This window comes from Microcaecilia unicolor, chromosome 2, assembly GCF_901765095.1.
Source record: "Microcaecilia unicolor chromosome 2, aMicUni1.1, whole genome shotgun sequence".
In the NCBI taxonomy this organism is placed as follows: domain Eukaryota; kingdom Metazoa; phylum Chordata; class Amphibia; order Gymnophiona; family Siphonopidae; genus Microcaecilia; species Microcaecilia unicolor.
In genome coordinates, this window is record NC_044032.1 from 297,175,252 (window position 1) to 297,188,123 (window position 12,872).

Sequence of the window (12,872 nt, forward strand, 5' to 3'; positions counted from 1 at the left end):
GTGATATTGATTTATCAAGGTTGATCTTATTAGGTGACTTCATTAGGATCTGTTTTTGAGAGCTACATAGCCTTTTGACTTTGATCAAATTGTAAAGCGACCCATGTAAGCACTATCGTTAATCAAATCTCTGCTTCCTCGCTCTCCAGGCATCTAGGAAGTGCAAATCTTGATTTCCACTTCATTCCTGGATGCCTGGAGAGGGAGGCAGCAGAGATTTGATTAAGGATAGTGCTTATCCCATGGACAGATCATTATCTAGTATGTTTTTAACATGCTGTTGAATAAACCACAAGAGTGGAAGTAGCCAAACACAATCCGCAGATGGATCACAAAAGTCATTTTTTGGGTGTAAAAATATTTAATCATTTTGACTTCAAAGGTCTTACATTCCTGGATAGTCTCTTTCGGTATTCATACCATAAAATCATTGATGCAGTGTTCTGATTGAAAATAGAAAAAGACAGTATTATAGGATGTTACACTTTGAATTGACCCTGAGAATGATTTGAAGAATTGCATAATAGTCAGTTCCGATTGTTAATGTAGATATGGTAAATCCTGATGAGTATCTACAGATGAGTCATTTGAATTTGTGCAAGAGAAGAGATGAAACAGTACCATGTGAACAGAGTGGAGGTTAAAGGATCTATTTTGTGATCATAGTTTGTTTGTTTATTTATTTATGACATTTATATCCCACAGTATTCCCACCCAAGGGCAGGCTCAATGTGGCGTACAATAGTTAATAAGCAAACAATAGTACAAAATACAGGTCACAAGAGAAAGAAAGGAAGTTAGAATTGAAAAGCTGGAGTAGAGGGTAGCAACTTTAAAAACAACAACCTCTCCACTGGACCCATGTCCAACTGGATAGATATAGGTAATAAAGTCTGAAATTATTCTTTAGGGATGCACATTCATTTGAAAGCACATAGGAAATGAAAACAACATTTCCCATGTTGTTTCATATTATTCTAATCCAAAACAGGAAAACTTCCAACATTTCAGATTTTTTCCAGCATCATTAATAGATGTCAGGTATGAGTTGACTTCAAAGCAGTGAATCTTGAGTTGAAGGACATCTGTTTTCTAGGAGAAGTCGTTCTGCCTTTGAGGAATCAAGCTCTAGCTAGTTCACTGCTAGTTGTGTCTTGTGTTTCTGGTAAAATTAGTTCCTTTTTCCTAATTGGCCCAGTGGGAACCAGCCTAAGACAGGCTTGGAAATTTCTGCCCTGCGTCTGGACTTGTTCCCTGCTGGTTCACTGCATTTGGTTCTTGTTTTTGTTTTCTTCCTGATGCTTCAGAATTCAAACTTCATGTCAAACACTGTTTGCCCTTCTGTGTTCTATTCACTTCTTGGAGATAACAGTGATGTCAAAACTTACCTTGAGTACTCTTTCTCATTTTATTCATGTCTTAGGAGTTCCTGTCTAGGAGCTACCCTCGTCCCATCTTGGAACTCTGTGACAGAATGGACAGCCAATGTAAAGTTACTGATAGACTGGCACAGTCACCTAAATAAAAAAGTTGATAAAGGGACTCAGCTAAGAATGAGTGCCCACAGAGCTGCCAAGTTACCCAGTTCGAGGAGGAAGACTTTTCAACCAGTCCAAGTTTTAAACTTATATCCCAAAGCAGTGTGGAGTCATTGATTCATTTCTGTAAGTCAGAGAGGCCTACAGAAATCAGTTTACAAAGCATGCTTATATTATCTTCAGCAGCAGCGAGGGGGACATTAGTCCCCTGGGCATTTCCTTTCGCATGAGTAGAGGCTTCACTAGAACAGATGAAGACCAGATATAATACATTCCTTGCATATTAATACTGATACTACCAAAGGCCTCACAGTGCCTTCTGATGAGGCCATTAACATATCAGGTGGTACAAAGAAACATAAAGAAATGGGTGGTTTTCCAACTGCCTCCAAATATGCCCAAGGTACTGATCTGGTCCATGTCTTACCTCATACCATGCTAAGTAAGTTATGTTTTAAATCACAATTTTTTTTTTTTTTGGGGGGGGGGGGGGGTGGAAGGGGGTAAGTGACCACTTGGGGGAGTAAGGGGAGGTCATTCCTGATTCACTCCAGTGGTCATCTGGTCATTTAGGACACTTTTTAAAGCTTATTCTTTAATAAAATAGGTCTAGACCAAAACATACAACTTATAGCCCTAGATGTTTTTGTTTTGTTCCTTTATGTCAAAAATTGTTCATATCCTGCCCTTAACATGTGCCCAATAATGATTTGAACACACTTCTGACAGACTTCATAGCAGATTTATGCCACTTTTTGGACGTTTTTATCTTTTGAAAACGAAACCCGTGGAGAGGCATAATCGAATGGGGACAACCATCTCTAAGGGCGTCCATCTCTAATGATGTTCTGGCGAAGGGACGGGGAAACCTGTATTATCGAAACAAGATGGGTGTCCAACTTTCCTTTCGATAATACAGTCGGGGACACCCAAATCTCAACATTTAGGTCGACCGTAGAGATGGTCGTCCTTAGGTCGTCCTTAGGGATGGTCGTCCCTGGTTTTCGGCCATAATGGAAACCGAGGACGACCATCTCAAAAATGACCAAATCCAAGCCCTTTGGTCATGGGAGTAGCCAGCATTCGTAGTGCACTGGTCCTCCTTACATGCCAGGACACCAACCTGGCACCCTAGGGGGCACTGCAGTGGACTTCTAAATTGCACCCAGGTGCATAACTCCCTTACCTTGGGTGCTGAGCCCCCCAAACCCCCTTAAAACCCACTCCCCACAACTGTACACCACTACCATAGCCCTTAGGAATGAAGGGGGACACCTACATGTGGGTACAGTGGGTTTCGGGTGGGTTTTTAGAGGGCTCACATTTACCACCACAAGTGTTACAGGTGGGGGGGATGGGCCTGTGTCCGCCTGCCTGAAGTGCACTGCAGTACCCACTAAAAACTGCTCCAGGGTCCTGCATACTGCTGTGATGGAGCTGGGAATGACATTTGAGGCTGGCATAGATGCTGGAAAAAATGTTTTTTAATTTTTTGGGGGTGGGTGGGAGGGGGTTGGTGACCACTGGGGGAGTAAGGGGAGGTCATCCTCCATTCCCTCCGGTGGTCATCTGGCCAGTTCAGGCACCTTTTTGAGGCTTGGTCGTGAAAAAAAAGGGACCAAGTAAAGTTGACCAAATGGTTGTGAGGGACGCCCTTCTTTTTTCCATTATCGGCCGAGGATGCCCATCTCTTAACCACGTGCCCATCCTGCCTTCGGTACACTGCCAACGCCCCCGTGAACTTTGGTCGTCCCCGCAATGGAATGCAATTGAGGATGCAAAAAATCGGCTTTTGATTATGCCGATTTGGGTGACCTTGGGAGAAGGATGCCCATTTCCCGATTTGTGTCGGAAGATGGGCATCCTTCCCTTTCGAAAATAAGCTAGCTAGTAACATAGTAGATAATGGCAGGTGAAGACCTGCATGGTGCATCCAGTCTGCCTAACAAGATAAACTCATATTTTATCCTGATCTGTCCACCCCATTTCCGGAGCATAGACTGTAGAAATCTGTTTGGCACTGGCCTTGTTCTCCAACCACTGAAGTTGTCATCAAAGTCCCACTCCAACCCATCCAAATCTGTCCAGCTACGATCAAGGCACAGAACTTAGTTAGTCTGCCCAGTATTGGCTTTGCTTCCCAATTACTGGTGTTGCCATCTAATTGAGACTAGGCTTGTTTGGTTCCATTCTTTCTATACAGGATTCCTTTGTGTTTATCCTATGCATTTTGAATTTCTTTACTACTACTACTAATCATTTCTATAGTGCAACTAGACGTACACAGCACTATGCACATTACATGTAGTTGCTTTTTCTGTCCCTAAGTTTTTGTACCTGGGGTAATGGAAGGTTTAGTGACTTACCAAAGGTCACAAGGAGCTTGCAGTGGGAATCAAACCCAGGTTGCCAGGATCAAAGCCTGCTGCACTAACCATTAGGCTACTCCTCCACCCATTACTGTTTTCATCTCCATCACCTCCAGCAGGAAGACATTCCAGACATCTACCACCCTCTCCATGAAAAAAGTACCTCTGTAAATTCCTGAGTCAGCTCCCCTGTAACCTCAGTTCAGTTCATGTTGTCTAGTTCTACCACCTTCCTATATCTGGAAAAGGTTTGTTTCTAGATTGGCACCTTTCAAGTATTTGAATGTATATATCATATCACCCCTATCTCTCCTTTCCTCCAGGGTATACATGTTCAGGTCCTCAAATCTCTCATACATATTGAGATGCAAACCCCATACCATTTTCATCTCTTTTCTATGAACCACTTCAAGTCTTTACGTCCTTAGCAAGATACAGCCTCCAAAACTGAACACAATACTCCATGTGGGGCCTCACCAATGCCTTAAATAGGGGCATCAACCCCTCCTTTCTTCTGCTGGTTATACCCCTCTGTGCCATGGCCACTACCTTGTTGCATTTATGATCAAATCAGTTAATGTTAAAATAAGCAATTAAGGGCCTCTTTTGCTAAACCACACTAGCGATTCCTGCGCAGCAAACGTGAGGCAGCCCATTCAAAATAAATGGGTTTTGTTGCATTTGCCGCATTGAGAATCACTAGCGTGGTTTAGTAACAGGGACCCTAATTTTTGCCCTGGATTATGTGTTTACTTTAAATGTCTACATGTTTGAAGAGATAGAAAAGTTGCATTTATAAATACACTTTATAATAATGTGCACCATATATTTTTAAAATAAAATATACAAATTTTCCAAGTATATTACATACCAGCATTCTTTTTAGCCACAAATGGATCCATAAAAGGAAGTGATGTGTGTATAAGAGAAGTTCACTTCTGGCCCTGGCCAGGGTTGCCATATAAAAAAAAAATTCCGACCCAAAACAGCCCAAAACCTGCCCAAAAACCGCACACACCCCACCCCCGCCGTCATCAACCCTGCCCCTTCCGCCATCACCCCCGCCGTCATCAGCCCCACCCCTTTCATCATCACCCCCGCCATCATCAGCCCCGCCCCCACCGTCATCGCCCTGCCCAATATGTCGGCAAACCCCGCCCAAAACGTCATAAACCCCGCCTCTATCACCATTAGCCCCACCCCCTGCCGACCGAAAAACCGCCCCAAAACCCGCCCAAAAAACCGCAACCCACCGCGGGCAAACGTTTCCTGCGGCGGGTTGCGGAAAACTGCCCAATCTGGCAACCCTGGCCCTGGCCCTTCCTCTACTTCTGGCCCCATCCACACTTCCTGCCCTTGCTCCACCCCCAGTTCCACTTCCTTTTCATCTAAGCTCTGATCTGCACTATTGCTGTTCCTACTGTGTAAGCTATAGGTGGTCCCCTTTCTATCCTGGGCAATGTGCAGCCAGTATATATTCTTCCTTTTCTTTTCAACCATACTTCAACTGTACTGTCACCTTGCTGAGATCTGATAAAGATGTTATACAATGGAGTCACCACGTGAAGGTACTCAGCAAGACTTGAGAGAAATCATTCTTTCTCCTTCAGAGACACAAAGTTGCTAGGGTTGAACTCCATGCTGTATGCCCCCTTGATTGCTGCCTGTGCAGAATGCCTGATCTCCCCGAATGAAAGGATGGTGCAGGAGAAAGTGAGCCTTGCAGATCTGCATGCACAATGAAACATTTATTGTGGATGATAGCAGATAAAAACACCACATTAGTTCCCACCCTTCCTTTCTCTCATTTTCTTTCTTCCTCCTGTTTCCCTGAGTTTTGTCACTCTTCTGCAAGGCTTCTAGCTGTTAATTTTGCCCTCCACCAGCTGTAAGCCCTGGCCAGGGCCGTGCCTAGGGTCTCTGGTGCCCCCCTGCAGACTATCAGTTGGCGCCCCCCCCCCCCCCCCAGTGAAAATGATCGCTCACCACTTGCTACACTGACAGAAATTGTCAGCAATATTCGTAGAAACAAATTGCTATACATTGCAAAATAAGATAGCAGATGTAAATTCTCAAAGTGGACATATTCCAAACGCTAAAATGAAAATAAAATGATTTTTTTCTACCTTTGTTGTCTGGTGACTTTCTTTTTCCGATCATGCTGGCCCAGTATCTGAGTCTGCTGCTATCTGTCCTCTTAACTCCATTTCCAGGGCTTCCTTTCCATTTATTTCTTTACTTTCCTCCTTTCTTCTTCATTTCTTGCTCTATATCCATTTCCAGCAATTTCTTCTCTCTCCCTGGGTCCTGTCCTCCCATCCACGTCCATCCTTGTCCCTCTCTGCCCTTCCCTCCTCCATCCATAGCCAGCAATCCTCCTCTCTCCCCTCCCCTCCATTTCCAGCAATTTGTCCTCTCCTTGGGCCCCCATGTCCATCCTTGTCCCTCTCTGCCCTTCCCTCCTCCATCCATAGCCAGCAATCCTCCTCTCTCCCCTTCCCTCCATTTCCAGCAAATTGTCCTCTCCCTGGGCCCCTATGTCCATCCTTGTCCCTCTCTGCCCTTCCCTCCTCCATCCATAGCCAGCAATCCTCCTCTCTCCCCTTCCCTCCATTTCCAGCAATTTGTCCTCTCCCTGGGCCCCCATGTCCATCCTTATCCCTCTCTGCCCTTCCCTGCTGCATCCATAGCTAGCAATCCTCCTCTCTCCCCTCCCCTTCCAGCAATTTGTCCTCTCCCTGGGCCCTGCTGCTGCCCTCCCATCCATGCCTGTCTCTCTGCCCTCCCATCCATGCCTCTCTGCTCTTTCCTCCGCGCCCTGGGGCCTTTAAATCTTTTACTTCTGGTCACAGCAGCGTCAGTGAAAGCGGAGTGCTGCCGACGTCTCCCTTCCCTTTGCGCTCTTGGTTCCCTCAGTGTCCACCTTCTTCTGACGTCAGAAGAAGGCGGGACACTGAGGGAACCAATGAGTGCAAGGGAAGGGAGACGTCGGCAGCGCTTTCACTGACGCTGCTGCGACCAGGTAAAAGATTTAAAGGCCTCGGCGGCGCGGGGCGAGGGGAAGCACCGTGGCGGCGCCCTCCAGAGGTGGGCGCCCCCCTGCGGCGCTTACCCCGCTTACCGCATCGGCACGGCCCTGGCTATGAAGTACCAGATGAAGTAATGTTGTTCTTAGAGGCTAGGATTCCCCCAGACCACTCCATTGCAGTTCCCAAATAGCCCAGCTGCTGCTCTCCAGGGGTTGCTGTCCAAGGTCATGGAAGCCCACACAAACCTTAAGTACTATAAACTTGCAGATTGTAAATAAAGTCACATTTACTCATTAAAAATGTTTCAAAATCAAAGCATAACTTACTGCCTCTGCCTTCTCCTATCATGCCTTACATGTCTTTAGCAGCCTCAAGCATATTTCTGGGGCTCTGGCTGATCCTCTTCATAAGGAAGCTGCCTGAAGGTTAAGGCAAAATCATAGAACTTGTGATATGTTTATGTTTATTAAATATTTGATATACCACTTTTCAAAAAAATGGTTAACAGTACAAATCAAGAATTTAGAACGGAAAAGAGCTACAATCATGGACAAGAGAGAGAAATAACAGAAGTTAGAGCAAATTAGAGAAAAGGAACAGGAAGAGAGACAAAAAACTGCTCACACAGCACATACAGCTACTGGACTATGAACTCTGGAAGGCCAGAGAGAAAAAAATGGATTTTCAGTAAATTTCTAAACCTGTGGTAAAAGTTTAAAAATGTCACCTGTCTTTGCGGAGCTGTAGAGTAGATCCCCACTAAAATCTATCCAGACACTCAAAGAATGTTTTGAAAAAGCCAAATGTCTTGTATGTCACATTCTTTGTCGGCAGTGAGCTACATTGAAGCACTGTTCAATTGTACACCCTGCTCTAGAGTTTGACAGCTAAGATGTAGGGCATAGTCATTAATGTGGGCTACCATTAAGATGTCTTATTTTACAACTAGCTTGTGGTGTTTTACCACAGGTTCCATTTTATGAGACCTAGTTACTAATAACTGGGGATAGCAGTAACATAACTTAATGGCAGTCCATGTTGATGACTATGCACCTTCATGCTAAAAAATGCAGAGTCATGTATTTGGGATGCAGAAATTCAAGGTAGCCATATAGTATTTGGGCTACCTTGAATTTCTGCAGCCCAATTTTCTGAACACAAAAGAAGAGCAGGACTTGGAGTTGATTGTTTCTGATTATCTAAAGGTGGTCAACCAGGTAGAATAGGCAGTGCATATTTTCTAGCAAAAAAGGTGCCGGTACTCAAATGCCAGGTCACCCTTCAGGGTTGGGGTGATCACTGAGGAACCCACCCCATAAGAGCCAGGCCCCCTGCAACCAGTAACAGAACCTATGATAAGGCAGAATTGTTGTGTAGAGCCTGAGCTCTTTCATTAAAACTTGGAGACCATGGGTCAATTTTAGCAGACAATGGAAAAGGTGCCGGTACTCAGTACCCCCAAGTACCCCCTCAAAAAAAGCGCTGAGAATAGGTGAAGGCAAAAGACAGAAGAATGCTTGAGGAGAGAATGTACGGGGAGAGAACTGATCAGCAGAAAAGAGGAGGTGGTACTGCCTATATATAATTCTTTGAGACCTCATTTGGAGCACTGTGTGCAATTCTTCATAAACATACAGAGAAGATGGAGTCAGTCTAGAGGATGGCTGCTAAAATGGTCAGTGATCTTTGTTATAAAACATACGGGACAGACTTAAGATTTCAATATACATAGTTTAGAAGAAAAGCAGAAGAGGGAGAACGGGAAATGGGACTTGATATACTGCCTTTCTGTGGTATTTTGCAACTACATTCAAAGCGGTTTACATATATACTGGTACTTATTTTGTACCTGGGGCAATGGAGGGTTAAGTGACTTGCCCAGAGTCACAAGGAGCTGCAGTGGGAATTGAAGCCAGTTCCCCAGGATCAAAGTCTGCTGCACTAACCACTAGGCTACTCCTCTACTCCTCCAATGATAAAAACATTTAAATACCTCAGTGGCATAAATGCACAGGACTTAGACCTCTTTCAATTGAAAGGAAACTCTGAATGAGGGGGCATAGAATGAAAGTGAAATGGGATGAACTCAGGAGTAATCTAAGGGAATGCTTATTTGCCGAAAAAGTGGTGATGCATGGAATGGCTCCCAGTGGAGATGGTAGAGACCAGGACCAAATCTGAATTAAAGAAAGCATTGGATAAACACAGAGATGTTTAAGGGAAAGGAAAGGATAGCAAGAGTAGTAGCTGGTATGGATGAGCAGACTGGATAAGCCATATATGGTTTTTATCTGCTGCCATTTTATCTGTTTCTTTGTAGTTCTCACACAAACTAAATATTCAGTCCATTAATCCTAAACATCATCCAACACCAACACAATTAGACGCACCAAGACACCCAGAGTTACCACCAATATACCCAAGAACTATCACCAGTTCTACAGCCACACACAGATATAGAGACCCAGACACAACCAGAGATGCAAACATGCACACAGAAGCCCAGGCACATGCTCACATTCACAACCACCCATAGCCTCCTAGAGGCTTAGTCACGTACTTCAAGGTTCATACAGAGAGGTTCAGTCTTCTACAGAATCAGGCAGCCAGATACAAAACAGAGACACTCAGATGCACAAAGAACAAGCTGGTAAAATATAGAAACATAAAAACGTAGAAAACTGACAACAGATAAAAAAAATACAACCTATCCAGCCTGCCCATCCATATTTTCTTTAAGCTCTACAATCCCTTCCTCTCCTCAGAGATCTTCTGCAGTTGTCACATGCTTTCTGGAATGTAGATATTATCCTCATCTCCATCATTTCTACTAGAAGGCTGTCCCACATGTAAAGATCTTTTAAGACGCCCACTAGCCCAGTAAGTTTCTGGGCAGCAGGACCATACCACCTTAGGGTTGTGAGGAAGCATAAACCATTTTTCTACGTCCTCTCCTTTTGGAATGGCTACAGTGGTTGTACCTAAACCTATATTTGCTATCTGAGAAGAGCAGTGTTTTTCTGTTTGGGCTTTGCACTAAAAAGTGTCCTTAGCGCACCCTTACATGGGTCTTTCCTGCATGCTAAGTCAATTTTTACAACAGGCAGAAAATGGCTGATATTCCATTTTCCAAATTAATGGCCATGCACTAATGTTGAACTACACAAAAAGTTGAAGAAGAGAACCACACAAGCACAAATCAGCAACAACAACCCCCCCCCCCCCCAAAAAAAAGATTCTCTTATAGAACTAACATGAGCAATACCCACATGATTCTTATTGACGATTGTTATACATTGACCATGTTTTCCATTATCCTTATTTCTGCTACCCCATATCCATTCCTCTCCATCTTCCTAAGCCTACCTCCCAACACTCATTTCCTTCTGCACCCTATTCCTCCCATGTTCAATTTACTTATCTGTTAACCCCATTAATGTTGTGTTTACCACAAATTGTACATTCTTCTTACGACCTTGTAATTATTTATATTGTTACTATGTAAGCAGCATTGAGCCTGCAATGTGTGCGAAATCGCGGGGTATAAATGTAATAAATAAATAAATAGGCATATTGAAAATGAGGAAAAAGCCTCAAGAAGCTCCCAGCTACAAGCAGCGGGAGCAGGACTGCGTCATCACTGGCAAAAAACCTCCTTAAAAATGATTACAGTATTTTGAGAAGGACAACCTCATCAAAAATATCTTAAACAGTTCATCAAAATGACTTAACCAGCTATCAATTCTTAGCTGTATAGTGCTTCCTTCCTTCAATAAACAGATCGTGACCTGGCCAGTGTTTCATCTAGCTGCATCAGGGTCAAATGACCAGAAATCTGTAGGAGAGAATAGCTCACGGTCTGTTTGTTAAAGGAAGGAGGTTGTTTTTTTTTTTTTTTTTTTTTTTACCAATGATGAAGCAGTCCTGCTCCTGCTGCTTGTAGCTGGGAGCTTCTTGAGGCTTTTTCCTCCTTATTTTTAATATACTTATTTATTGATCTTGTTTAGTTCCATAAGAGAATCTTTTTATATGCACTAATGTTACCATTAGCACATAGCCATTAACAGAAATGAGTGCATGAGCCCTTACCGCCACCTATATTGTAGGCAGTAAGGGCTCATGCACTAATCATGTGTTAATCAGTGAATGGTAATGCAGACATGCTAACTGATTAGCACAGAAATGCCCACTCTCCACCCCCAGACACACTCCCTCTGTGTTTGCATGTGTAGATTGCTAAATTACCACAGGACGCCTCAGCGTGTCCTGCGGTAAGCTCTTTTAAGCTGTGGTAAGAACATGCTAGTTCTTACCACAACTAAGTAAAAGGACTCCTTAGATTTTTAAAGTGTCCTTTTATTAAGGTGAACTAACAGATTTAGCGCGCAGTAATGATTAGTGTACACTAAATGATAAGATGCCCATAGGAATATAATCATTAGTGTGCGCTATATCCATTAGCACACCTTAGTAATAGGACCCCTAAGTCTATCCCCATAGACTTCATGATGAAGACATTGCCCGTTATAACAGCCATCTTCTGGATCGGCAGCATTTGGTTTATATCCTTTTGAAAGTGCATCCAGAAAATGGCTGCCCGCGACCTCTCGCAGCAGTCTCACAGTCCTTCTGTAGTAGCATGGGCACATAATTTTATAGAATGGTCACGCTGGCTTAAAATGAGATACATTGTTTCTGGGGAAAACTTATCCTTGTAGGTTCTAATATCTGTCAATAAAACCAACAATAACAAAAAAAACAGGTTGCAGGAAATGAGCTTTGGGAATAAAGAATTGTGTATATCATCGAGAACAGATATATCATCCAATGAAAAGATCTTTCCACTCTCAAGAGCTCATGATCCACAAAATCTTTTCTTTGTTGATGTTTTATGTGTGTCAAAAAAAACCCAAAACCCTATATATATTCTGTTCGTTTAAGAGCCAAACATAATCCCATTGACATTATTTGTGAAATTATATTTGGTCCTAAATTCTGATTTCAAAAAAGTCTAATTCACATGTGTTTAATGTTTTTTTTTTCCATTTCATTTTAATTTCAGGAAATGGAACACACCCTTACAATGTCTTAATGATTTTACTTGAATCTGATTAATTGGTTCATCAGCCATGTAAGCTAAATCATAATTACAGGGTATGGAGCTAAAGAATGCTTTCATGTCATCCAGCATTCCAAAAGCACTGGAAATGTCAGTTCTAGTCATATTTCGTCAAAAATGTAGCCTAAAGAGCATGATCCTCTTTTAATTTGTGGAATTAAACTTAGAAAATACAGATACCATCTTACTTAACAAAATCATGTTTATAATTGTAACACATTACAAGAGTGAAATTGAGATGCAAATAGAAATACCTTGCTGTATTTTTCCCCACCGCATTGCAATGGGTGTAAAGGCAGAGTGTAACTGTTTAATTTGATGAGGGCATAGGAGGTTAGGGAGGTCAAATTGATGGTGGGTGATTGCTACCTGCTCCCTACTCTGACATGGAATAGCTAGGAGACCACTATTTCTGTGCTCCCTATTATTATTATTAGTAACGTTTGTATAGCGCTACAGACGCACGCAGCGCTGAACATCCAACACAGAGAGAGATAGTCCCTGCTCAAAAGAGCTTACAATCTAAAAATAAGACAGACAGACAGACAAAAACAATTAAGGACAAGGGAAGTACTGGGTGAGAAGGAACAAGGGGAGGGCAAATTGAGTAGTGGTTAGGAGTCAAAAGCAGTGGTGAAAAGGTGCGTTTTTAGCATAGATTTGAAAACGGATGGAGATGGAGCTAGACGTATAGGCTCAGGAAGTCTATTCCAGGCATAAGGTGCAGCGAGGGAAAAGGAACGAAGTCTGGAGTTAGCAGTAGAGGAGAAGGGGGACGAGAGAGATTTGTCGAGTGAGCGGCGTTCACGGGGAGGAA

General features: G+C 43.1%; 1 long non-coding RNA gene across 1 annotated transcript in view; it reads right to left on the reverse strand.

Annotated features, from left to right (window-relative positions):
* Positions 1 to 405: 405 nt before the first annotated feature.
* LOC115462429 overlaps positions 406 to 12,872 on the reverse strand; it is a 44,928-nt gene continuing 32,461 nt past the window's right edge. Inside the window, exons 2-4 of the long non-coding RNA XR_003940842.1 lie at positions 7,263 to 7,355; positions 1,389 to 1,464; positions 406 to 443 (exon numbers count right to left, since the gene is read on the reverse strand). This is a non-coding gene — a long non-coding RNA (uncharacterized LOC115462429). The remainder of the gene's footprint in view (positions 444 to 1,388; positions 1,465 to 7,262; positions 7,356 to 12,872) is intronic.